This window comes from Strigops habroptila, chromosome 5 (assembly GCF_004027225.2).
Source record: "Strigops habroptila isolate Jane chromosome 5, bStrHab1.2.pri, whole genome shotgun sequence".
Classification (NCBI taxonomy): Eukaryota; Metazoa; Chordata; class Aves; order Psittaciformes; family Psittacidae; genus Strigops; species Strigops habroptila.
In genome coordinates, this window is record NC_044281.2 from 35,813,650 (window position 1) to 35,838,812 (window position 25,163).

Sequence of the window (25,163 nt, forward strand, 5' to 3'; positions counted from 1 at the left end):
TTTGTTGCTTCTTCTTCGCTGAGTACATCTCCAAAGACATACAAACTGAACCCTGCAGAGTTTGTTAAATTACCAGTTCCTCATTATTTTTATATTATAATAATACTCAGGGTATTTCTGTGGTCTCTGCTTGTTTCTGTGGAATTCATCTATGCACATCAGTTATAGCGGAAGTTTGCCAGTTTCCGACAGTTGAAAAAATATCTGTATCTCTTTTCATACCTTAATCTGACAGGTGTTTGTGCCTTCATTTGAAAGAAGCAGCAGAACCGTAAGACAAATTAGTGTCTGTTTAACTCATTGCTGAGTGTGCTGGGCTTCCTTGCAGTAGCAACAGTGTAATAAATCTTTGGACCTCATCTTCTGTAAAAGCAATGCTATTTTCCTTTTCAGTGACCATCATCATCTCATTGTGTTGCATCTCATCAAGCAACTGCCTCAAAACAACAGAAGAATATTTTTAAAGGCCTGCTGAGTGAAAGTAGTTTTAAGTACTTGTGTGGTCTTTTATAGGCAGTGCTACATACTTGGAAAGTGATGATTTTAGACAAACTTACGTATGTTTTTTTTTTAAAGGACATAGTAAACAATTGTAGAGCTCATAGAATAGATGACCAAAGATAATAGTGAAAGTGCAGAGTATAGATATTAAAATTACTGGATAATTATAGGCTATTTCCAAAATACTACTTTTTTTTTTTTTTTATGACACATTGGTATTAGTTGGGTTTTCCTATTTTTCTGTGAGCAGTGGAGAAAAAAGAGGAAGGGGAAGAGGCATGGAGAATTCCTATATTCTAATGCAATGATTTGGGCTCTTAACAGTGCTTTTATGCCATGCTAACACTTCCACCTTGAGAAAAAAGACAGGGAAACCACCTTTTAACAGAGAAATGGAGGCCTTCAATCTCATAATTTCAGAGAAAGCTTTCTAAAAGCTCTTTCTAGACAGGATGGAAGAATTTTAAAATTACCATAAGGTGGATCTGTCATCCTTCAATCTGATTTAGAAGTCACTTTGAGAAAGTAAAGTACTCCATGAGATTTGTTACCTTACATTCTAGCAGATATCCTGAGAAAATTCATCTAGTAACACAGGACTTGGAAGAAAGCTTGTACAGCTAATTTGTAACCACTCCAAATACCCCCGGGTGAAACAGTGCTCTGGTTTGGGAAGACGACTGGTTGACAGTCCCTTTTGAGTAATCATTCACTAGCTGGGTAGCCACATTTCTTTTCAATGGCTTACTTCCTACACCTGGAAGTAGCTTCTCTTTCGCAGCAGTTTGTTGTTTAACAAGATATAAATACTACTCTGAAATGCTTTCATTATGATAAAATTCTTTTAAATTGCGTGATTTTTCTTTGTTTTACATTAGGTTTGTGTGTCCTATAGAGCACTGGGGCTGAATCAATGTCATGTGATAAGACAGATGTTATCACTGCTCCTGCCTACACTACTGCAGAATCTGCACAGTGAGCGGAAGAGGAATGTCAGGAAGATAACTAGTTTCATGGTTAAGGCAGTAAAAAGCTGCTTCAGAGAAACAGACTCTCCCTATATCCCATATCAGCCTATGTCACAGCATTCATATGTAAGCTAAGCAAGTAATCTGAGCTGTAATTTTCATTTTCTTGACTGCATACTGTTGACCTCTCAGGTGGCAACCTTTAAAGTCAGGGTTATACTTTTGGGAAGCACCAAATAGAAAATGCATCAGATGAACAGTACACCCTAGATACCGGGGCCAGTACCGTAAAATATCTTCATTAATGATGAATGCCCGCTTGGCAAGCTTGCAGAAGGCATACAGAACTGGGAGGACAGGGTGTGCTGCCATTCTGAGCGACCACAACAGGGTGGAGAGATGGGTTGACAGAAACCTCATAAAGTTCTACAAAAATGAAATGTATTTACAAGCAAGTGAAATCTTGTGAAGTTGAGGAAACAAATCAATATAGGGCAGTATGAAAAACGCTGTCAGTAGTGGGCAACCATTTTTTTGGAAGGGAAATTCACTGCAAAACTGGTGATTTCTTGAGACCTATTTGAAACTCATACTGCAGTATGTATGCTTGCTTTTGATACCCTAGATTTTAGATCGTAGAATCACAGAATAGTTAGGGTTGGAAAGGACCTTAAGATCACCTAGTTCCAACCCCCCTGCCATGGGCAAGGACACCTCACACTAAACCATGTCGCCCAAGGCTCTGTCCAGCCTGGCCTTGAACACTGCCAGGGACGGAGCATTCACAACTTCCTTGGGCAACCTGTTCCAGTGCCTCACCACCCTCACAGTAAAGAACTTCTTCCTTATATCTAACCTAAACTTCCCCTGTTTAAGCTTGAACCCGTTACCCCTTGTCCTACCACTACAGTCCCTAAGGAAGAGTCTCTCCCCAGCGTCCTTGTAGGCCCCCTTCAGATACTGGAAGGCTGCTACGAGATCTCCACGCAGCCTTCTCTTCTCCAGGCTGAGCAGCCCCAACTCTCTCAGCCTGTCTTCATACGGGAGGTGCTCCAGCCCTCTTATGATCCTCGTGGCCCTCCTCTGGACTTGCTCCAACAGCTCCATGTCCTTTTTCTGTTGAGGACACCAGAACTGTACACAGTACTCCAAGTGGGGTCTCACGAGAGCAGAGTAGAGGGGCAGGATCACCTCCTTCGACCTGCTGGTCACGCTTCTTTTGATGCAGCCCCGGATGTGATTGGCTTTCTGGGCTGCAAGCGCACACTGCTGGCTCATGTTAAGCTTCTCGTCAACCAACACCCCCAAGTCCTTCTCCACAGGGCTGCTCTGAATCTCTTCTCCATCCAACCTGTAGCAGTGCCTGGGATTGCCCGGACCCAGGTGTAGGACCTTGCACTTGGCTTGGCTGAACTTCATGAGGTTGCCATTAGCCCACCTCACAAGCATGTCACGGTCCCTCTGGATGGCATCCCTTCCCTCCAGCGTATCAACCGAACCACACAGCTTGGTGTCGTCGGCAAACCTGCTGAGGGCGCACTCAATCCCACTGTCCATGTCGCTGACAAAGATGTTGAACAAGACAGGTCCCAACACCGATCCCACCACTCTTTACTGTTTTCCAACTGGACATTGAGCCATTTACCACAACTCTCTGCATGCGGCCATCGAGCCAGTTCTTTATCCACTGAGTGGTCCATCTATCAAATTGATGTCTCTCCAATTTAGATACAAGGATGTCGTGCGGGACAGTGTCGGAACGCTTTGCACAAGTCCAGGTAGATGACATCACCTGCTCTGCCCCTGTCCATGAGTTCCGTAGCCCCATCATAGAAGGCCACCAAACTGGTCAGGCAGGATTTCCCCTAAGTAAAACCATGTTGGCTGTCACCAACCACCTCATTTTTCATGTGCTTTAGCATGCTTTCCAGGAGAATCTGCTCCAAGATTTTGCCAGGCACAGAGGTGAGACTGACTGGTCTGTTGTTCCCTGGGACTTCCATATTCCCCTTCTTGAAAGTGGGGGTTATATTACCCTTCTTCCAGTCATCAGGAACTTCACGTGACTGCCATGATTTTTCAAATCTGTTGGACAGTGGCTTAGCAACTTCATTCACCAGCTCCTTCAGGACCCGTGGATGGATTTCATCAGGTCCCATGGACTTGTGCGCATTCAGGTTCTTAAGATGATCTCAAACCTGATCCTCTCCTACAGTGGGCCTAAGGTCTTCATTCGCAGAGTCCCTGCATCTGCCTTCCAATGATGTGGTCAGAGCACTTGCCAGTGAAGACTGAGGCAAAGATGTCGTTAAGAACCTCAGCCTTCTCCAAATCCAGGGTAGCCAGTTCTCATCACACCTTATCATCCAATACCGATAGGCTTTTTGTCCCATCTTTTCAGGTGCATGCATTTCATTATTTTGTCAGGATGTACTGGAAAGTTTCCCTTTTCAGATTTTCAATACTAGTAGCAATAATCACATGTGAAATACTTGAAAAGGGGTTGTACTGATAACAAGAGGCCTTTGCAGTTCCCCTCCCTCATAAGACTCTTGAAATCTATAGTAGTGACTTCCAGGAGAGGCAGACCACAGAGAGGTTGCAAGGACTTCTTCCCTTGAGTAGTTTTAAAGAACTAATCAAAAAGAACTCCTTGAATATGAGCTGTTTCTAGATTATTTTCATCTAGAAGTAGAATACTGGTGAGTCAGCAAGAAAAAAAGTCTACGTAATCTAAAATCTTTACAGTATTTTTCAGATCTGCTCCTGGGCAAATAGTCCCACTGTACTGGAGGAAAATTAATAGAAAATGGCCTATTAGTGTCTTTATTTATAGTTCGAGACTCAACAACTCAGTGATTTATATTTTCAATTTAATCACACCAACTGATGTAAGAAATAACTGGAATGCAGGTATGACCTTGCTCAAGCAGACTGTATAAAATTCAATGTAGCAAAGCTTGTATATTGAAAATTGTGCTGTAATAAAATGTTTTTCGCATTGTGAAGCTTGCCAACTATGTCAATACAATCTAATAGTTTAGGCAAATTACACAACTAAGGAATTAGAAATGTAACTGGAAAAAGGAAACATAATACTGGGTTTGTGGCAAGAACTCATTTTCTACGATAAAACTAATTTGTAGTTTGATCTTTAAAGCAGAACACAAAAAGAGTACTGAAGCACTTGAAAAGCAAGGCCTATTATAGAATAAAGGAAGTGTGAAGACAAATAGTCTGACAGCAGCCTAGACAAGGGCAAAGGAACTCTTTATTGGTCATAGTTAAACACTGTATTCTTGAGAAAATAATTTAATCACTTGAAATAAGGAGCTGATGAAGTTCTTGGAAGAGAGAACAAGAAATAGTTTAATACAAAGTTCAGGTTTAGAACTTTCTTTTAATTGACTGTATTTTTATCTTCACTTAAATCTTCCTTAATGTATTCAGGCAAGAGAGGAGAGGTACTGAACTAGTGGAAGGACAGAAATTCAGCTTAAAAAATACAGTTTGTTATTAAAGAGTTTCCTAGGCTCCATGTGCTTATACTGAAAAGAGAAACGAGTGTGAGCAACTTCGTGCTGTAAGCACAGGAAAGTGGGCCCAGTGAATACCCTCCTTGGAACAAACTTCCTGTCTCATGTGGAACATGTGCATGGTCTTCTGTAGGGAAATGAGGCTTTCTTCTGCCTGTGCCCTCCACCAGTGCAAGCCAACTCTTAGCTGGAAGTCATGCAAGTAAGTGCTTTAGCTACAACCTTATGATAACCAAGATTCAGAGCAGGCTTATGTCGAGCAGGCTTGGAGCCCAGGAAAGTTGTTCTTGTGGTACTGCATGGACATACCTCTGTACTGCAAGGATGTTATGTGTTCCCATTACAATTTCCTTCATTTCTCTTTTTCCATCCAAGAGTGTTTAGCAGAACAGCTTGGAGTGATGTTGTAGCTCATTCTAATGATTGTGAAGACTGATGAAGTAGGTGGGGAGCAGTTTCTGATATACTAGTCTGCTGCATTATGTTCCCTGTCAGTGAAAGTGTAACTGCTTTTCAGAACCAGCTTTTTGGCCCAGGATGTCTATATGAGGCTTTTGTCTTTCACTCTTGATGAAAGGACTTCTGGCAGGACATTAAGCATTTTCCATTGAGTAGAACCGAGTAAAACCTACTCATTCCCTAGAACAAGTGAAGGTCATATCGAAATAACTAACTGAAAGTCTCTGAGTAACCAAATGTTTCCACTGGTGTTGGGTACTCTATTAGTAAAAAGTAGCTTCAGGAATCAAAGAAAGGATGATTGCAATGGTTTGAGGTATTTCTTACTAGCAACAGTGACTTTTTTGGCAATCTCCTCATTTACACCTCCATGTTGGGAAGAAGAGGACCTAAGCCATTCAGTACAATCATCTTTCATACAAGTTAGATGTGTTTTTTCCAAAGGATAACTCCTCTCCTGGTACATCTCCTCATAAAAATGTAAGCTCATTAATTTGTTAAAACACCCTAGTGGCCTAGCGCAAGTGCAAGAGGGTATGATTATTCCTGAGTTATTAAGGGAAGGATCATTTAGATGCAGAAGTTCACATTGCTTCATTGAAAGTGATTGTTGAAATAGGTTTTTGGTCTATTAGGCTCCTCACTAATCTTTTGGGGGACCTCATTAATGTGCTTGAATGATAAAAGACATAAGGATAGCTTTCATCAAGTGACATTGTTAGTGGTGCATATCATGCATGAGATGCATTATAAGTTATGTTTATGATATGAGAAACCTTGTAATAGCATCTGATGTACTGCATAAATCATTACATTTTTGAGACATGATAAATGCAGAGAAATTTAATTCTGGGACAGTTCTTAACAAAAGAAATCAGTGGATTGTATGCTTTTTTTTTTTTTTTTTTTTCTTTCCACTTATAAAGTATGAGTGATGTACTCCCTTCCCTTTTCCCACACTACAGATCTTGAAGTACAGGGCTTGAGTGAAGAGCAGCAATGCTGAAGTGCTTTGGCCTATGTTCTTTGAGTCAGGTAGAGATAGTTAATCACATGTTAGAAGTGAGTTTTAGGCTATGGTTGATGCCACATGTTGAGAATTAGCTTTCAAAAAATTGTTTAAGAGAGGGCACAAGTCTTTTGAAAAAATAAAACAAAAAACCACAACAGAGACAGCATGCCAGAGAAGTGTATTTTAAACATCCTGTTTGTTCAACAGGTAACTGGTGAGAGAACTCAGCTGAATATATTTGAAAGAATTATTATTCAGCACGTGAAACCCTTTCATATGGACTGTTTTCCCAGTTTGAAATCCGATTATGTATCTTGGAAAGATGAAGAACACTTGGGAGTGCTAAAGGTGGCAGGGAATATAGGACATCACAAATTTCTGTTCAAGCATATTTTTCTCTATTTACTGTATTTCACTTGTGCTTTTATAATGAACTGACAATTTTAAAAAATTTTTGCTTGTCACTATTTATTTGGAACTAAATTGCTAAGGAGAAACCTCTAACAGCAGAGTCCTCAAATCGATTTTTTTTTTTTTTTTTTAATCCAGGCAAGTATGCTTACAAACCCAGGGTCTGCTCTAACAGCCCGTATTTACAGTTCTTACCCATCTAATGAGTAGTCCGTCTGTAAGCTCAGCCGTTAAATGTCTGTAAAAGACATGTAGAAAGAGGTCTACACAAGCTGCAGAAAAATATTTTAAAAGAATCCATGAAATACATATCTCTGATAAAACAGTCCAATGTACTGGGCTCATCTGCTTGAACTCCATGTGTTTATTCAAGGACTTGCAATTGCTTAAACCTCTTTCATCTCAAAGATAAAACTGCTAATAAGTTTTATTAGCAGCATCCCCTGCAACTGGATGTTCAACCCATAATTCTCATCTAATCTTGTATGTTCATTGATACAGAGAGATTATGTTACAGTGTTGCAAGAGGCAGCATGTAAAAGCTCTGCTGCTGAAGTAAGGAAGGCATTCTTTCTAAGCTAGAGTCTAAATTGAATATTGGCCTTAAATATAAATCTATAAAAAAATATAAATTTAAATTAAATTTAAATAGAAATTTAAATATAAATTTATAAAAAAATATGAATTTCCCCTATGTCAGGAAGTTTGGTTTTTGGTTTTTTTTTTTCATATGAAGAATAATTTTGGTGATTCTCACACTGTTCTGAGGAATGAATGAGTGAAAGCGGGGAGGTAGGTTGTATTATCTGTTTGGGGATGATATTACAAACAGGCACAAAGGTCTTCATCCTTAGTGAAAAGGCCATAGAGAAAATAGTAGGATAGTCCAGGAGGAAAGAAGTTTGGGCAAAGTTTCCAATGGTTTCAGTAGTTCTGAAGCTTTTTCTCATGGGCAAGGCTCACTGAGTAGTTTATTTGAAAGTGTTTGTTATGCTTACAGATTGTACTATTCTGTTTAACACACGTTTTTCCCACTTTTTCCTGGAATAGTTTTGTTTATTGTGCCATTCAGTGAACGGGACAAGATGTTTCTTAACTGCTTGTGATGCCATCAACAGGCATCTATTGTTTATGTCATGGTTAAAACTTAAGAAATAAAAATCTACTTATTTTTTTCAGTGTGGCAATTACTGAAATTCTTCTGAGCTTATTTTATAAATGGTGCTGGTCATTTTTTAAAACTACTTTAGAATTCTTTTTTTCTTTGTCCACTTTTTCTTTGCCCACCAGAGTGTGTTTGAAACCAGTGTGTAAATAAGGTAAAGTAGTTATTAATAAAACTTATGCAGCTTTTACTACTGATATTATAAAACTTGCACAGGGGAAACATGGCAGATGTTGCCTTCTTCTTTTAGCAATAGGAAGATTGAAACTACGCTATAGCCTTTGAACTCTTGAAGTCCGTCAAACTGTTTATGGTTTTACATTCCCAAAATAGAAAAGAGGCAAGCAGCAGAGAAGTGCAAAACTACCTCCATCTTCAGTTCAGCACAAATGTAATTTATAGTCTCCTTTAGCAACTATTTCAAAAACAGCAAACCACGTGCGTAATTTATGTCAAAACAAAGCTAAGTAGCCTTGGTTCAGCATTTCATTTTGTAGATGGAAAAAGATAGGTATTGAAATACCGTATCTGAGAGTATGAGATCTTTAAAATGTCTATTTACAGTACCTTTTTTTGACAACTCTTATCACTTTTACCCCTGTTCGTTGTACATTTGCTATATCAGCTCACATCTTCTTGTTGATTTTCCCTTTATCATGTTGCTCTAAAAGCTCCCTAGCTTTATGTTTCTCAATAGTTTGAAACAGAAGGAGGAAACATGCTAAATTGAGGGACAATTGCAGGTAACATATTGCAGATCGGAAATATGAGACTAAAGCCCTAATTTCATCAGTCTCTTATATTATTAACATTAACTCTCAGAAATATTTTAATAGCCAAAGGGACCAAGTCTTTTGATCTCAAATTCATAAAGCTCCATTTATTCCAAGAATGGCAAATAGAACAAGAAAGATTGTAAATGGTCATATGACTGTTACAGAAGGTGAAATGCAAATTCCAATCCATGGATAAAATACAGCAAGCAAATTGATATGAACATTAAAAGAAATTATAGACATATTGGTAATAACAGCTGCACTATTAAAATCAATTTACAAAACTGTAAAGATTGGTACCTGCTTCATATTGATCACTTGTAATGATTCCATTACAACGTACAAAACTAGGAGGATTTATACCCGCCAGTGTAATAAGTTAGAGTCTTAACATCTGAGTGCAGTGAATAAATGCTTTAATGAAAATGAATGAGAAGCAAGTCTTTCTTGGTATGCTGCATATTTTATATTGTCAGAGTTTTAGGTGTACTTAAGATACTCAGATATTTGTTCAAAGAGAGACAGTCTGTGCCCAAAGAGCATATTTGACTGGGTAGAGGAGGCAAATGATGCTTTTGTTGTGTAATGTCACTGGTGAAAGGTATGTCCTGGTTCTGACAGAACTGGTACGTTTCAGAACCCTGTAACATTAAACATCCTTTTTTTTAAATATAAAATTTACACTAGGAGCCAGAAGAATGGAAATGTTCTAAAAGAACCCAGATGCTCAAAACAAAGCAAGATCTGTGTTATTAAAAATAAAGAAATTGTCTTTTATTAGTGTTGAATTCAGTTTAATTTATGTGTGTTTATATTATTTTGTCTGACTGAAAAGCGTTACCTCAGAAGAGGCTGAGAGCTGGAAGCAAAGCCAAGAGCAAGCAATGTATCGAAGCAGTGGGTCCAACACAGAAAATGCTAAATCCTGGAGTTGAACAATGGGGAGGCTGTTAGATGGCACTGTCTTTTCTTAGGGCAAGATGTATATTCTCATGTGAAAAACAAAAATTCAGAGGTAATACTTAAGGAGTCCAAGTTAAAAAGGGCCACCAAAAAAAAAGAAAAAAAAAAAAAGAGATATAGGGGCAGTTTCTGGCTGTAGCTTTTGACAGAGAAGCTGTAGCAAGGTAGTTTCTCTGTCAGTTTCACTGTTCTGATGCCTCATCTTGTGTGTACTGAAAGTGGTGGGAAAGATTACAATTTAAGTGAGGTAATTATTTTTTTTTTTCTTTAATCATTTTTCTGTGTGCTCTGTATTGTTTGAGTAATAAGTAATGCTTTGCTGTTCACTGGTTTTGGGATGCAGTGATCCAGCATTGTGACAGAATCCTGGGGAAAAGCTCTGGTAGAATCAAGTGCCTCGGTGTTAACCACTCAGGATTTTAGGGATGCAGAGTCCCTGTTGAAGAGCAGTGACAGTGAACAGTTCCAAGTAGGGGGAGAGAGAGAGGAAAAAAAGACAAATCTGTTTCCAGAAACATGTATCTAAGTGGTTAAAAAAAAAAAATATAAAAAAAAAATTATACCACAGTGGTAGCGGAAATTCAAAGAACACAGCTACAGATTTGGTGTTCTGTACCATAACGTGTGCCATCAATGGCATTATTGCTGGGCTGGAATGTGTATAGTCAAACCCGAGAAGCTTATAAGTTACTACAGGTTAGGAAATATCTTAGTATAGTGCAGTACTTAGGTTTTCTGTGGAATATATGATGATGAAAAGGGATGTATGTGACAGAGTGTTCTAGGAAGGGCCTCTTTCATGTTTTATAGCTCTGTGGAACAACAGTAATTTTGTTTTCTGAGTTTGAGGTGTTAATAAGACATAAATATTTTGTGCTACATGCCAATGATCTTGCCTTTGTTCTATTTCCTTTAAGCAAAAAAAAATCACTGTAGACTGAAGATGGTTTCCCATTGCTTATGGCAGTCACAGCTTGAAGAGAAACTTAATATGTTGTTGTTAATGTTTCTGTTCAGAGTACTTAGCAGGGAAAATAATATATACAAAAAACCAATTATAACCTCAAAAATGCTTATGAAGATTTGCAGAGAGAACAATCATCTATCTGGGTGTTTTCCTCTTGGTCTGAATTTTAGGTGTGAGTATGGTTGGCTGGAGTAAGGTTCCTGCGTATATTAGCTTTTCTTAACTTGTCAGATTGGGAAGATCAAGTCCCGTTAGAGCCAGACACTTCCACTTGACTTGTGTTCGTTTCAGCTGAGCTCTGAGAGGCATTTGGAAGAATCTAGGTTCAGTTTGAAAAAGCAGCAGCTTCTATCTTTTGTATAGAGCTCCATCTGACAAGCAGTGGCACTGTACGTTTCTTACCTTCAAAAATCCATTGGGAACACTATCATTTTAGTTTTAAATTTGTCTTGACATAGGTATCTCTCAGTTTTGCCAGGGGAAATACATTTATTTCATGATTGATATCAAAATTTCCTCATGTGTTATCTGCCTGAGGCTGACATGATATTATTCTTGGGTAGAGGCCTACATGCTAAGGCTTGTAGGACTACTCTCTGGTTTCTTGACGTAGTGCCTGAAAATTGATTTATCCTGTGGTATTAGGTTCTCATAGCATGTCAGCTTTGTCTTAGAAAACAGAAAAGATCAGACCCAGGAGCAATAGCAGAACTAAAAGCATTGCTTGTTACTGTTATCTAGGGGCAGACAGAGGGTCAAGACAGTGTCCTGTAACTAACTTTCTTACTGCAATGAACTATTAAAACCAGCTACTCATAAAACTTTAATTGACTTTGCAGACTGAACAAACTAGTCCCAACCTTCAGTGATTTCAGGTAGATCCCTCTCAAAGTCGTTGGAGCTGTTCAAGATCTTGTTGAATATCTAGTATTTGCTGAAAGAGTAAACATAAATGCCTGTGGTGTTTGGGAAGTCACCTAGAAGAAGCACAACCCAAGCAGTTCAGGTCAGGATTTTTGTCAGTACTCACAAAGAATAGAAGTGAACCCTTTTCTGACAGACTGGAGCTGGTAAATTCCTGGCCCATGGCAGCATTCACCTGTCTAAAATCCAGCTCAGATTCCAGCTGGACAATTTTCCATATGCATTTGCCACTATTCCAGAGCTGGTCCAGCGGCCAAAGTACTTTCTTAGCTTATCTCTGAGCACACTGTTACCATCATGTTAATATGTGTCAGGCAAGCAGGATTAATTTTTTTTTAATGTTTACACATTTTGACTGTTCAAAAATATATCCATTTTAACAGTTCCCTGTAGTCATTATTCAGTTATCATCATTCCCCTTCCTCCTGAAAGAGCAATTAAGCTAAGCCTAACTGCTTTGGATTTGATGTGTCTAAAGAGCAGACACACGGCCAGCTATTACAGCTCACTTGACACAGAGTAACTTTTTTGCAGTATGGTGTGCTGGCCATTTTGTTGAGTTTCCCCTGCCAATAGGACTGTTCTAGGTGTTACTGCTCCCCGGGCAATGAACAGCTCGGAGGAAGAAGAAAAATCCCCATTTGTGTTAAGCAGTCGCTGACTGCTTCCTCAAACACGAGATCACACGTATTTTGTGTGAGTGAAATCACTGAAATGTATAATCCATTTTTAATCTCTTACTCTTCTACTGCAGTGAATTGTCCTGGTTAATTTTCTGTTGTATTAAAATACCCTGTTAATCGGTTTTTAATGTGTTTAAATGTAGCCTTCTGATTTCATTAACTATATCTTCATCTTTGTATTATGAGAGAGCACTTGATCTACCCTGCCTATACACTTCATTGTTTTGGGTTCTTCAGGCATATCCTAAATTAGTTAATTACTAATGTGGACTGCATCAGTCTTTCTAATTTTTGTTCATACGGGACTCTCCATTTCCCTAACAATGCTCATTGAATTCCTTTTAGGCTCCTGCTGCTTCTCTGCTCTTAGAGTTTTGGAAGAATACTTCTGGTTTTATAACATCATTATAATTATCTCTGTATTCTCTTCTAGTCTTCAGCATTTTTTCACTTTCTGAACAGCTTTGCAAATGCATAGTTGTTTTTGTATGATTCTGTTACATTAATACAGTACCGCAAGGAAACTATTTTGCTTCAGTTTAGCAGGTGGGTGTAGATCTGAATGCTGTCACAACACTAGTGATTGACTTCTATATTTAGTCTCTGATTTCGTCTCTTAGTTTCCATAGTCACTTCATACATTATTTCTTTGACTGGAAATGAAAGCTGAACTGAGCCTTTTAATGCAATTATTAGTAAGGATAAAGTAGTTCATACAAGCAGCCTTGTAGAATTCATATTGTCTTGATTTATGATTAATAATCTAGGCTCAGTCATTTAAATGGATGTTTAAAAATATTTGGAGTATTGATAAAATTCTGAAAAACAGTTCTCTGCACTGATAGACACTTCTGAAAATAATGAAATACAATTGGTTTAAAAATATGATAGTTTTTAAACTACTGAGTAAGTAAATAATAATAAGAGGATCAGTAGAAATTGCAGCAAGTACTCTGTATTTCTTCTTTTGTTTGTAAAGTGTGTGGTGGTTCAGGCCCAAATACTACTATTTTTTTAAAGATTCATGGATTTTAAAAACCACTGACCATGTGACATTATATGATAAATTCAGTCTAAATCATCTAAATTCTGCATATGTTAGAACTGTGACAGTCCTATGCCAATCTAATGAAAGACATGAAACAAGCACAGTCAAAAATTGGTTTTTAGAAAACTTAAAATATGAAAATCTCTTCCACTGTGCTGAGGAGAATTGGGGAAGGCAGTATTTTGTTATAATACGTAAATAAATTGGCAATATGTTAAATCTGTAAACTATAGTCATTTTGCTGATGGATACTGCTTGTTTTGAATGTTGGTTGAACTAACACATTTTGAAGTCAGTTAATGCACATTTAGAATCAGTTCTCTGTTTAAGGGCTGAGTAACATGGTCATGCAGAAAAGAGATGATGCTGTGGAGGTTGAGAAGGGCATATAATGCTGGTGTATCTTTTGTTTGAACTCTTGACAGCTGAGAGAGAAACTGATTGCACTTCAGACCAGTTGACTAGTATTTGTGTGGAACTGTGGTATTTCACAGCTTCACCTGTGAGCCCCAAATTGATTGTTTTGCAGTCCTTTGGAGGAGGACATCCTCACAGAAGAAGAACAGCTGTGAAGCGTCTCTGTGTCTCTGGCAAACTACACCACTGCAGTTGTGTTTGCATGTCTGCAGCTGGATGCTATGCTGCAAATTTTCATCTTTCTTTCACAGTATTTATGGTAGCTAACAGTAGCGTGGGGAAATGGGATGTCCTCTGTATAAATGCCTGGAACACAATAACAGGGGAAACAGATTAAGGTCCAAGACTTCTTTACCAATGCATACTCAGTTTGGGGATCCTGATTTCATTGGACTGCAGTGGTTTTGTCTGCAACTGGAAACACTATTATAATACTCCAGTAACACTGGATAAAATGGGCTTTACTGGCAGTGTTTCCAAAACTCTTTGACTGTTTTCTCCTTCTTGTTACCTGTTTCTGTCTTTCCCTTGAGAGCACGTTATGCCCTGTTTTTCAAACAACACTCTCTCCATCTTTCTTTTCAGTCATTAGTGCTAACTCTTGGTTTTTGTCTTACAGCTTTGCTACACCATGTTCTGTACCACTTCATCAGCTGAATCTCTTGGACAGAGAAAGAATATGTTCCTGTACCCCTTATAATGTGGCCTCAGGCAGCAGAAAGTTTCATACATTCCATATGGAGCTTTATGACTTCAGGTGAGAAAGAAGTAATTGAAGCAGATGAATTTTAAGAGAACTGTTTATATGCAAATGTACTAGTGGAAGTCTGTGATTCAAATGTCTCTGGGCTAAATTATGGAAAGAGCATTTCTCAGTTAAAAATTTATCATAAAGAACTTTGAAATACATTATGAAATAACTTGTAAAATATATCTCAAACTACTGTAAAGCAATTTGAGATATCTCTATTTTGTCATTACAATTATTGTTTTTAATTTTTATCAGTTATTGATTTATATGATGAATTATGTTTTTGTCTTCAGGGCAGTTGGTTTCAGTATCTCCTGGTTTAGCTTTTGCACCAGGTCTTCCAAGGTTTTGGTTTGTTGGTTGGTTGGATATTTAAATATCCTAAACCTCATAGGGTATTGCCATGTTTAATTACCAGGAATTTATACTGGATTGGCAATGGATGGAGTGTTTTGACTGCTATGGCAGAGGAGGTTACTTTTCCAATTCCCTCTTCTGGTTGGATGATTCAGACTGGACATTATCGACAAGATGAGATTAATATATTGCTGTAATGACATATGTGGGATCACTATTAAATAAAGCCAAATTGAGCTTCTTTTACACAGTGGATATAATAATCATCAAAGATATCTATCTGTTTTTTAAATTAGAAAGAATTATAAATTAGTACAGCCCAGCCAATGTGCTTGTACACTCTTCTTAAAGACTTTCCTTTAAAGGAAAATGTACTCAGCTAATGAGCTCCAGTAATGATTCCTGACCTCCCTGGTTTGTTTTGGCTTTTTTCGTTTTGTTTTTAGTTTAATTTTTTTAACCATGGAGCTTCATATCTTGAATATTGCACTGATATTTTCCACAGTGGTTTTGAAAATTATGTTAAATTTTCAGCTGATTACATTGCAATGCTTTTTTTAGATTTTTTTTTTATCACTGCTGGAGAATTACCACCAAAAAAAAAAAAAATTAAACAAGTTGACATCTTTGTTTTTTTCTTTATATGTTGTAACACTTGGAAATACTATTGCACATGGGGAGTCAGAATACTAACAAGAGCATAGTGTAAAAATGTTGATGGACAGCTTTTCCTTTAAGATTTTCGTGAATCAGCATGTAGTGTACAAATTACATCATTTCCAAAGTAGTTCCTGTTCTGAGCAGTCCATGTTACCCTTTTCCAGGGGTCTTGTTGTTGCTTTTAAAAGATGGGAGTCTATATCTGCTCAGGTATTTCTCTCTCTCCCTCTGTATGTGTATGTAGATATCTGTTTACCTGCTTTAGTTAAACTCGCACCATTTCATTTTCACTATACTGAAATCTGCTTCACAGCTTTGCCCAAAGTCATGTCTGTATAGATTAGCTGTAGAGTTGTTTCATCCACAGATGTCAGTCAGAAGATTCCCCAGTACTGAAGAGCTCTCAGCTGATCTGTGGTTAGCAGATATTTTGCAAAATGCATTTACTTCATCAGCTGTTGTCTATAAGCCTTTCTTTGAGGGGATATCATGATATCATATGAATTTGGGGGCAAAGGCTGCACCAGGGAAGCTCTTGACTAACATTCAAGAAGACACTGATAAAACTACTTGGTAAAAGACTACTTTAAGAAAAGAAGCATAAAATGTGTATGTTTCATTTGTAGATATCACAGTGGATTGGTTTTGGTCCTTTCTGCATTCTGATTCAGTTCAAATAGAACCTGGTAGACTGGTAAACTGTAAATGCTTATAAGGAAGCTGGAAATTGATAGAAATAGAGAGTAATGACTTCAAATACTCAATTAGAAAGCAGAAGGCATTGAATCTTATCTGGTTACTTTCAGTAAAAGTCCAGTCAGAACAACAAGGTCACTTACTTAGTATTTACTACTGACATTCTACTTTTCCAGTAACCAAGGCCTGAAAGTACAACTCACTGAAATCAATGAAAATATATCCATTAACTTTGAGGTTACAGATCAGTCTCTGAAACAGTTTTAACATGATTCATAACATATTTCTAAATCCATTTTAGAAAATGATTGATGTAATTTCTTAGAGGAGATAATATACCCCCTTAAGCTGCCGCTAATCTTTCAAAACTTATTAAGACCTTTTCTCTATGCTTAACCAGGAAAGCATAAAATGTGAGGGTAAATTTACCTGTTAAATCTGAGAAAGAATATGGGGTGCACAATCCTAATAGATAAAGCGCAGTTCTCAGTAGGCTTTAAAATAGACTTCAAAGGTCAGTCACCAAATCCGTTCTCATTGTTAAGCCAGCTTTTGCTGTTCTAAGCCTGAATCAGCCTGAGTAGTATACATTAAACTGAACACAATGGCTTCATTTGACTTTTCTCGTCTATAATTTGGGTAGCAGAATCATCAGTCAACTGCTGTCTGGGGCTAGTTCCCGGCAAACCAGGAGAGCATTTGAGACTGCAGTCTGAGTTACAATATAACTGCATGCCCTTTCAGCAGTGCTTAGGGGAACAAATTGTGTGTAAAGAAATTACTATAAAAATGCTCCTAAGTTACATAATTCCATAAGTCATGGATGGAATCTTGAGATCCAGAGTTGGTATGACACCACTGAACTCTTGATTGGAAGATTTTTAGAAGTGTGACAAGAACTTCACATTTTATCCTGATGGTCAGGGTGGCTCCAGTTCCTTGTTCTATTCATTTCAGTTAAATTAACCCTGTAGCCTGTCCAGAATGAAGTAGTTTATTTGCTGCAAGGTATGTCATGCTTAAAGCATGTGGTAACACTGTAAAGCCTACCACAAAAAAGTGCTTTGTAGAGGAGCTGGACATTTTTAAAATGTCAAAATTCAGTTTCATGGCAGTTTAGGGTAAAAACTTTGAAACTCTTCTGTAAGAGTGAAGCTTCAGCACAGGCTTTGCTGCAGCAAATGAAACTAAAAATATGAAAAAGAGAATGAGTGCTGGGAAGAAATCCCAGCAAGGTGGATTGTATCTGGAAGATGCTTGTTTCCAGAGAATTAGGTTGTTGACTCTGTTAAGGTGTGGAGCCACAATCTTGAAGGACTTCTAAGAAGGGTAGTGCTCTTCACAGGGGGGTAGGCTGATAAGAAGATAATTCATAAACTGTTCCCTGAAGGCATGGGGAGTAGGATGGTGGCTTGTGAGCTGTTAGAAGTCTCTAAAGGCCAAGAAGTTCAGTTCTCTGTTTTGCACAATAGCTACCAGGTCATAAGGAGAATTTTTCAACAATTTGGTAAGGAGAAAAATTCTTAAGAAGCAGCTTTTTCTTGATTTTTACTTTGCTCTGAAAACAGCTTATTTTTATTTGTTCCTTGCCTTACACTTGTGACTCTTCCATAGTTTCATTAACAAGAATCCGTTTTCCCTTGAGAAATAAAACCCACAGAGGGATGCTCTTTTTTTTTCCCCTCCCGGAGCAAATCTCTGTTTATGCCTCATGTCTCAATTGCTACAAAAAATTTCAAAGATCAGCATCTCCAGTCATTTAGCATACTTTTTCATTTTAAAAAATAAACATCTTGAAAAACAAAACTCTTGTGCACTATTTTGTTGTCAAAAAATGGGAAAATGTAGTTAGTTATTCTGATCTAGGTTTTTCGTTGCAAAATTCAATACAGAAGTTCAAGCTAGAAATTGATATATATTGCATCTTATTATAGATCCTTAGTTCACCTACTACAAAAATTCTTTCAATTGATGTTATTATTCAAAGAAAGATAACAGTTTAGAACAAAATATGGCCTAATTGTATCTCTTTGCTACAAAGCTTCTCCAATAACACTGGCATTGCAATGCAATTTCTCATGTTGGTGGTAGACAGGACACCAGTATGCACAGTGTAGGGAAAATTGTGCATCAGTGGGACAGTGTCTGAAAGGTAGTGGTCAAGCACATGCAGAGTGCTTGACCACTGAACAGCTACATGAACAGCTACACTACAGAGAGCATAACACTTCCTCTAATCTATTTGTAACCAACTTAGTTTCTTTTCTCTGCCTCATATATCTCTGACTTTCCTGCAATCTATCTTTGTTGTTACAATTTAGGTAGTTTATCTCTTACTACTATGTCTTCTTTAATGAGCATTCTTTCTTTGTCAGCTTCCTTTCATTGATACCATCTAGAGCCTTGCTCTACACCAGATGTGTATGTTATACCTGACCAAATTTCTCTATTTCCAATCTTCTCTAAATTTCACAGAAAAGTGAAAAAGAATGAGTTTTCCACGCTTTAAATAAACATCCTGAGTTCTTGTAAAGAAATATCTGCCTTCTACTGAAGCTGCATTGCTTGCAAGTGCACTTGGCATATATGTGCTGCTTTGGTGTAGGGACAACTGCAAATCTCTGCTCCTACTGTGGGAGTTTGTTTTATAGGTTTTTGTTTACCATCTATTTACAGGCACAGATTCGGGTTTGGATTTCTTACAAATACCTAACTTCTGGCAAAACCAGAGCTATTCTGCTTAGATAGTTGACTCCAGCATAAACAGACAGTGGTGCAAGATGAGGTCCAAATCCTTCAGAGGTTTATTGGTAATGTTATGAATCTCAAAATAAAAATAATGAGCTAAGCCCCGTAAATCAAGGACCTTTCTGAGAATGTTAAAATAGTGAATGTTGTGCTCTTTAAACATCTCTTCTAGTCCTGTTACAAATTCATTTCTTAACAAGATTTGATAGGTAGGTTTAGCAAGATCATCTTGGATGAAAAATGTGCATGAAATCCAACTGGACCAGCCACGTGACCACAAAAAGCAAGAAATACAAGATTTCCCACAGCAATGTCAGATATATAATCCAGTGTTAGATCTTGAGAAAATAAGTGCTTAGTCTTAAGCCATTTTGGTAACTCTGCCTTACAGTATGCTTTGGATAGTGTTTTCCAAGCATCCTTTTTCTTCCATCTTCCTACTTCTGTATTTTGAAAAATTATGTTCTGACTCTCAACCAGACTACAGTCTCCAACAACTATATCTCTAAAAGCAGAATATGTTTTATTAAGCTTGTAGCATTGAACACTGAGATTTTACTATTGTTACATTAATACATGCATACAGGTATGATCTTTTGAAAGGTTAAGGCCAACAAGCATATTACATGCTTGTGGATGCTAAAATTTTATGTAGATTAAAACCAGTATATGGATAAGTTAATGGAAGAAAAAAATCACTGATAGCAGTTAAAAAAAAAAAAAAAAAAGTTTAAATAAATTACCTTGTCTCTGAAAGCCTCTAACTGAAATCCACCAGAGGAGTCAGAGAGTAGTAAGTTTGTCAGTGCCAAAGCATCCCTACAGTTCATAGCCCACATCCCCACTGTACTGTCCCAGCATGCCTTTTAGACTTGCGTCTGTAACAAAGTCTGCATACAAGTGCTACCAGTCTCCTGCACCCTACATGTACTGACCATTACTGCCTTAGTTTACTGAGAGCACAGTTGTGGGAGAGGATAGAAACTATTTCGTTATTGCCAAAGAGAAGTAACTGCTTGGCTGGAGAAGAAAGAGTTGAAGAAGAAGCAAAGTACGCTGTGTGATTAAGCAGAGCAACCCAGCTGGCCAGGAGCAGGAGAACAAAAAGATAAGGAACTGGTTATTCTGGGATTGTTTGTGAAACGACGAAGAATGTTGAAAAAACCAAAACTGTAAACCAGGAACTAAACATGATGTGATAAAATAGTCTGGCATAAGAGTTAGACCAATAGGCTAAAGATAGCTTTGCTAGAATGGTATGAAAGCTAGAGCAATAGGCAATAAAATGATTCACTGCATGAAGATGCTCTGAGTCTGTGCCTTACATACGCCACACACAGTTCCCAGTGCAGTGTTTTAAGCTGGTAACAGCAGACTGCCTACACTGTTTTTGTTTCTCACGTTGAACTAGGTACTTGCTATGAAGATATTTGAAGAGAGAGTTCTTTAATAGTAGTCATTAAAAATATCTCAACATCAAAAAAGTTGTAATTGCTACCATGAAAATAAATACTAAATTGCTTGTAAATGTAAAAAGAATTTCATGCAACACTGTGATCAAAACCCCATCAATGGATATTAGAAATAAAATGTAATGAAAATGGTAAAGAACTATGTTTCTAAAAATCAAGATAAAAATGCACAGTTAATATAAACTGCAATGTGTGAAGAATGACTCTGAAGATGATTTCAGTAGCTCTGTTTCATATTTTGAAGTAATAACATCTTGGGTAGTACATTACTGCTGTTCATTAAAAAAAAAAAATACAGCACAAAATTGTTAGCAACCCCCTACTCGCTTGAAAACAAAAAACCCCCAAACATTCAAAATACATTTCAGAATTAGTACAGTATATCTCTGGTCAAATTCTATCAGCAAAGTAGCACGTAAATTTCTAGGCCAACCTTGAACATTGCCAGCACCAAAACCACTGTCCTTGAGGCTGACTAGCTGCTAATGTAAAAATCTGGCAGCACTTCCCAAATGAACTGTTGAATTTGTACATGTTTGCAGCTACAAAAGCCTAAGAAAAATTAAAGCTTTATGTGTGGACACATTTGCATCCCTGTATGCCTATATCTGTAATGTATGTTTTATTCTGATAGCTTTCAAGTAAAAGAGCAATAAAAATTTTAAGCAGCTTCACTTTCTGATAGCTGCTGCCTTGGGGCTCATTCCAATGCTCATTGAAAGTAAATAACAAAGAGCCTGTTACCTTTAATCATGCAGGATCAGGGCCTTATATGACATGGTCAATCCTGCTGAGCATTTTTTCAATAAATACTCACTTGAATTAGACCGCAATTATGCTTTTGGCTGCACTAACTCATTTCTGGTCTAGTTCTTCATAAATATTCCGGTTCAGGCATGTCAGTAACCAGGGATGTCTGTGGAAAGAAAAGTAGTTGAGTGAATGTTAGAACTGAGTCTTGAAAACAGGTTTTTAATTTATAACTGTTCATGCAAAAAAATCTGTTGCAAAAAAATCACTACCTTCTGAATCAAAAGCCATAAGTGGGTCATGCAATTAATGGGTTCAGTGATAACCAGAAAAGTCTGAAGTTTAAACCCCAAATACTTCTAAATAATGAACTGCTCGCATGCAGGCCACAGGCAGGGAATGATCTACTGATATTGTTTGGAACAAAATTAATTGTCAGGCTCTTTGCTTACTTGTACTGTCCTGCCATTTACAACAAACAGAAAAAATAAATCTAACTTTCTAAAAGATAACATCTTCACTTTCTAACTGTAAACATGTATTTTTGGGGTACAGCCTTTGTTGATGGAGGTGGCAGATCATGCCATCTTATAGGGCCTGCTATATTTTACTCATTTTGATGTTAGCCTTCTTAAAACAGCTAAATTATTCAGTCCAAAATGCCTTTACAAGAAATCTGCATGTCACATACATTGTTTCAGAAGGAAATAGGAAAGAAAAGAAAATCCTCAGCAGAATTGCTGCAAAACCCATTTTTGTTCTTGCCTTTGTTGTTTTATTTCCTCTTCTGCATTGTGGCAGTAGAACTGAATGCAAATGAGAAAAACAGCCCAATCCCAGACACCAGTTTTGTGGGATTTAATTTAGGAATTGAATCTCCAGCTTGAATTTTTTCTAGGCAATTTGCAAGTCAGATTATTTGAAAAATCCAGATAGTCTTTTTTGGTGGTGGTGGGGTTTTGTTTGTTTTTCCTAGGCAGAGGGGCATTTCAGCTTTATCTGCTCTATATTTTTTGCAGAAGCTGGTGATAAAAGGCCTCTTGCTTTGGGACTGTTTGTGTAGATGTGACATTATCTCCATTTCTGCCTCTTCTGTGGCGCTGTCTCTCTAGGTTCTAGCAAAGTGCTTTAGAGGTCCGGGGACATCTTGTCCTTTTGATAACATAGGTTTTCTCTTGTTTTCCTTCTCTTCCTTCTCTGCCTTGGCAGAATCTGTGATACAAATACATTACTGCACAAATCTTTGGAAAGGCATCTTTGGAAATCTGTGCCAGTATTTGTACCTTTCATAATTAACTTAAGGAAATAATGCTTTCTTGAGGAGAACATCTTTTCACCCCACATTGCTAACATTTTACGCTTTAATCAAAAACAACAAAACCTTATATGGGGAATTATTCTATACCATTACCAGTGTTTGATCATTTCTTCAGGGTGATTCTCTACATGAATGTGCATATGCAGCTGTTTCATCCGAAGGGCCCATTAAAATCTTTGCTCATTTTCCAGCTCTGGGACTGTATGAATTTTTATTCAGGTCTGCTAAGCTGGGAAGGCTGGGAGGAAGGTGTGCATTTTAAGTAACTTTCACCAGTGACAGTACTGAGCTCTGAAACTATAGGAAAGACATTATCTTAATTTTGTCTAAGTCATCTCCATCATGCAAGTTGATAGCCACTTTGTAGCTGTTTATTTGTACTCGACACTATTTCTTGGGGTGTGAAAAACCAGGCTTTCTCATCTGCTGTTTGGCAGTAGGCCTGCTCCCACTTCCCTTTGCCCTGCTCATTTATTTCTCTGTTTTAATGTAAGATCATAACGTTTCCCTCTACCAATAATACGGAAACTTCTGTCTGATCCACACGCACTATTTTTGTAATTTTGTCACAGCACCCTCCAGCCAGTAATTCATGCAAACATATAATGTGCAAACTGGTTTGGTTTTTATAGAATAAAACCCAATTCTACTCTCTATTAAGGGTAAGATTAGGATTATTATAAGGTTCCATGCTAGGAAAAGGCGTTAAGCTTTTCAGCAGGGATGAACAAGCACTGAAAAAATCTACCTCAGTTGGCTGGGTCCCGTGGAAGCCTGTAAGATAGAGGTGAGACAAATCCCTCTCGGGAGCAGTTGTTCCCACCATTCTGCACAGGGATGGACCAAATGACCTCTAAAGGTTCCTGACAGCTCTAGGCTCTGTTTATTTGATGATGACGACTGTATTTTCATTCATCAGCTTGTGGTCTTGTTTATAGGTAAAAGCAACACACACTGAGGTAACACAAGCCTAGACTTCAGAGCTTCCCCTTTTGAATCAGAGCTAAGATTGGGGATAAACTTCCTTCCCTTTTTAGCTTCTTGGGGTGACCTTTCTTTTCCACATCCACACCTACTACCTGTACTAGCTATGCACAGGATAGGACACCCTTTTTCCCTCCTTCTTATGCACTTGCTTCTTCATGGGCTACCGGCACGTGTGAGCTTGTCCAATTCTGGCCTAAGAGTAAATAGTTTACTGATGCACCTGTCCTGCTCATTCCAGCCTCCTTTGCAGCCCTCAGCTTCAGAGGCTTTTGATCTACTTCTGAAGAGGGAGTGGGTTCTACCTGGACTGATGCTTCATGTGGCTTCTGTGCTCCCCTCAGCTGGTTTATATAAAAATCCCATTTGAAAGGTTGCTTATTCTACCCAGAGTACCTATGAGAAAACAGTCATCTTAGTATAAAAACATCATTAATAGGTTGGCAAGTATCCTAAAATTACAGACGCATTATTAAAACATTGTCTTGCTCAGTCACTAAATGTATGAAATATGTCCTATGAAATATGTCCTTATGAAACAGTCTTATGAAACTAGTCTGGAGAAAGGAAGTCTCCTAAATTGTATTCTCTTTTGGGTTCTTCATGACGTAGTACGTCCATCTTTTAAGGCAATTTAGTGGTAGTATGTTAGATTTTAGTGTTTAAATTAATCCATTGAGGAAATCCAGAGCCAAATTGTTAATATAATAAATGCTGAAAGCAGATGATTTTACTCTCTGAATCTCTTCCTACAGTGCTATACAAAGAGTCCTCCTTTGGTTATTAAAGAATTTAGGACATTGATGAATGTCAGCAGGAGTCCATTGAAATAATTCCATTCACTTCAATTGGATTAGTATCAGTTTCTTATGAAATAATTGTAGGAAATCACTGTGTAGGAACTGCTGCTGAAATGTGCAACTTATAGAAATATCACACTGAAAGGAATAAATATCAAGGCTGGTTCCTTCTTGTCAGAAACAGACAAGTTAGGTACCTTCCACAAGCTAATCAAGAAATACCTTTTTTTTTTTTTTTTTTAATACATTCATTAAATGTTTCACACATGCATTGTAAATAAAATTAATTTGGAGCTTAGCTGTACTGAATCAGCATTTGGTAAATTTCTTCTGAATTGATGGTGGTAGTAAGCAAAAGAATACGTGTCAAAATTCAAACCATTTTAGTTTAATGTACCTTTTAAACTATACTTACATTTTAATTGTATTTGAAAATATTTTTATGCAGCTTTTTTGCTATTTTGAAAGTCATAATGAAAGCAGTGATGATTCTTCCTTCACATAAATGGCAATTTCTCTGGCCACAGAGAAAAAAATGTGTGGTTTTCGGCCAACTCCTATTTTCTCAATGTAAAAAGCAGCTACTATATTGTTAGCATAATTTCAGATGTGGTGGCTTGGGGAAGAGGAAGTCATCAAAAGTCTCGAGAAACAAGTCATCACATTTCTTCTCTCTGCTGTTCCTTGATGTTTGCCTGCCTCTGGACAGGTTTTTCCATCTCCATGGAGGATCTGGTGGAAAAAGGCCTCCAAGGAGAGGCCTTTCCCCAGTTTCCCAGAACCAATGCTCTCATGCT

At 37.7% G+C, this 25,163-nt stretch overlaps 1 long non-coding RNA gene across 1 annotated transcript in view; it reads left to right on the plus strand.

Annotated features, from left to right (window-relative positions):
• LOC115608348 overlaps positions 1 to 25,163 on the plus strand; it is a 94,199-nt gene that overhangs the window by 32,295 nt on the left and 36,741 nt on the right. Inside the window, exon 2 of the long non-coding RNA XR_003991512.1 lies at positions 14,450 to 14,587. This is a non-coding gene — a long non-coding RNA (uncharacterized LOC115608348). The remainder of the gene's footprint in view (positions 1 to 14,449; positions 14,588 to 25,163) is intronic.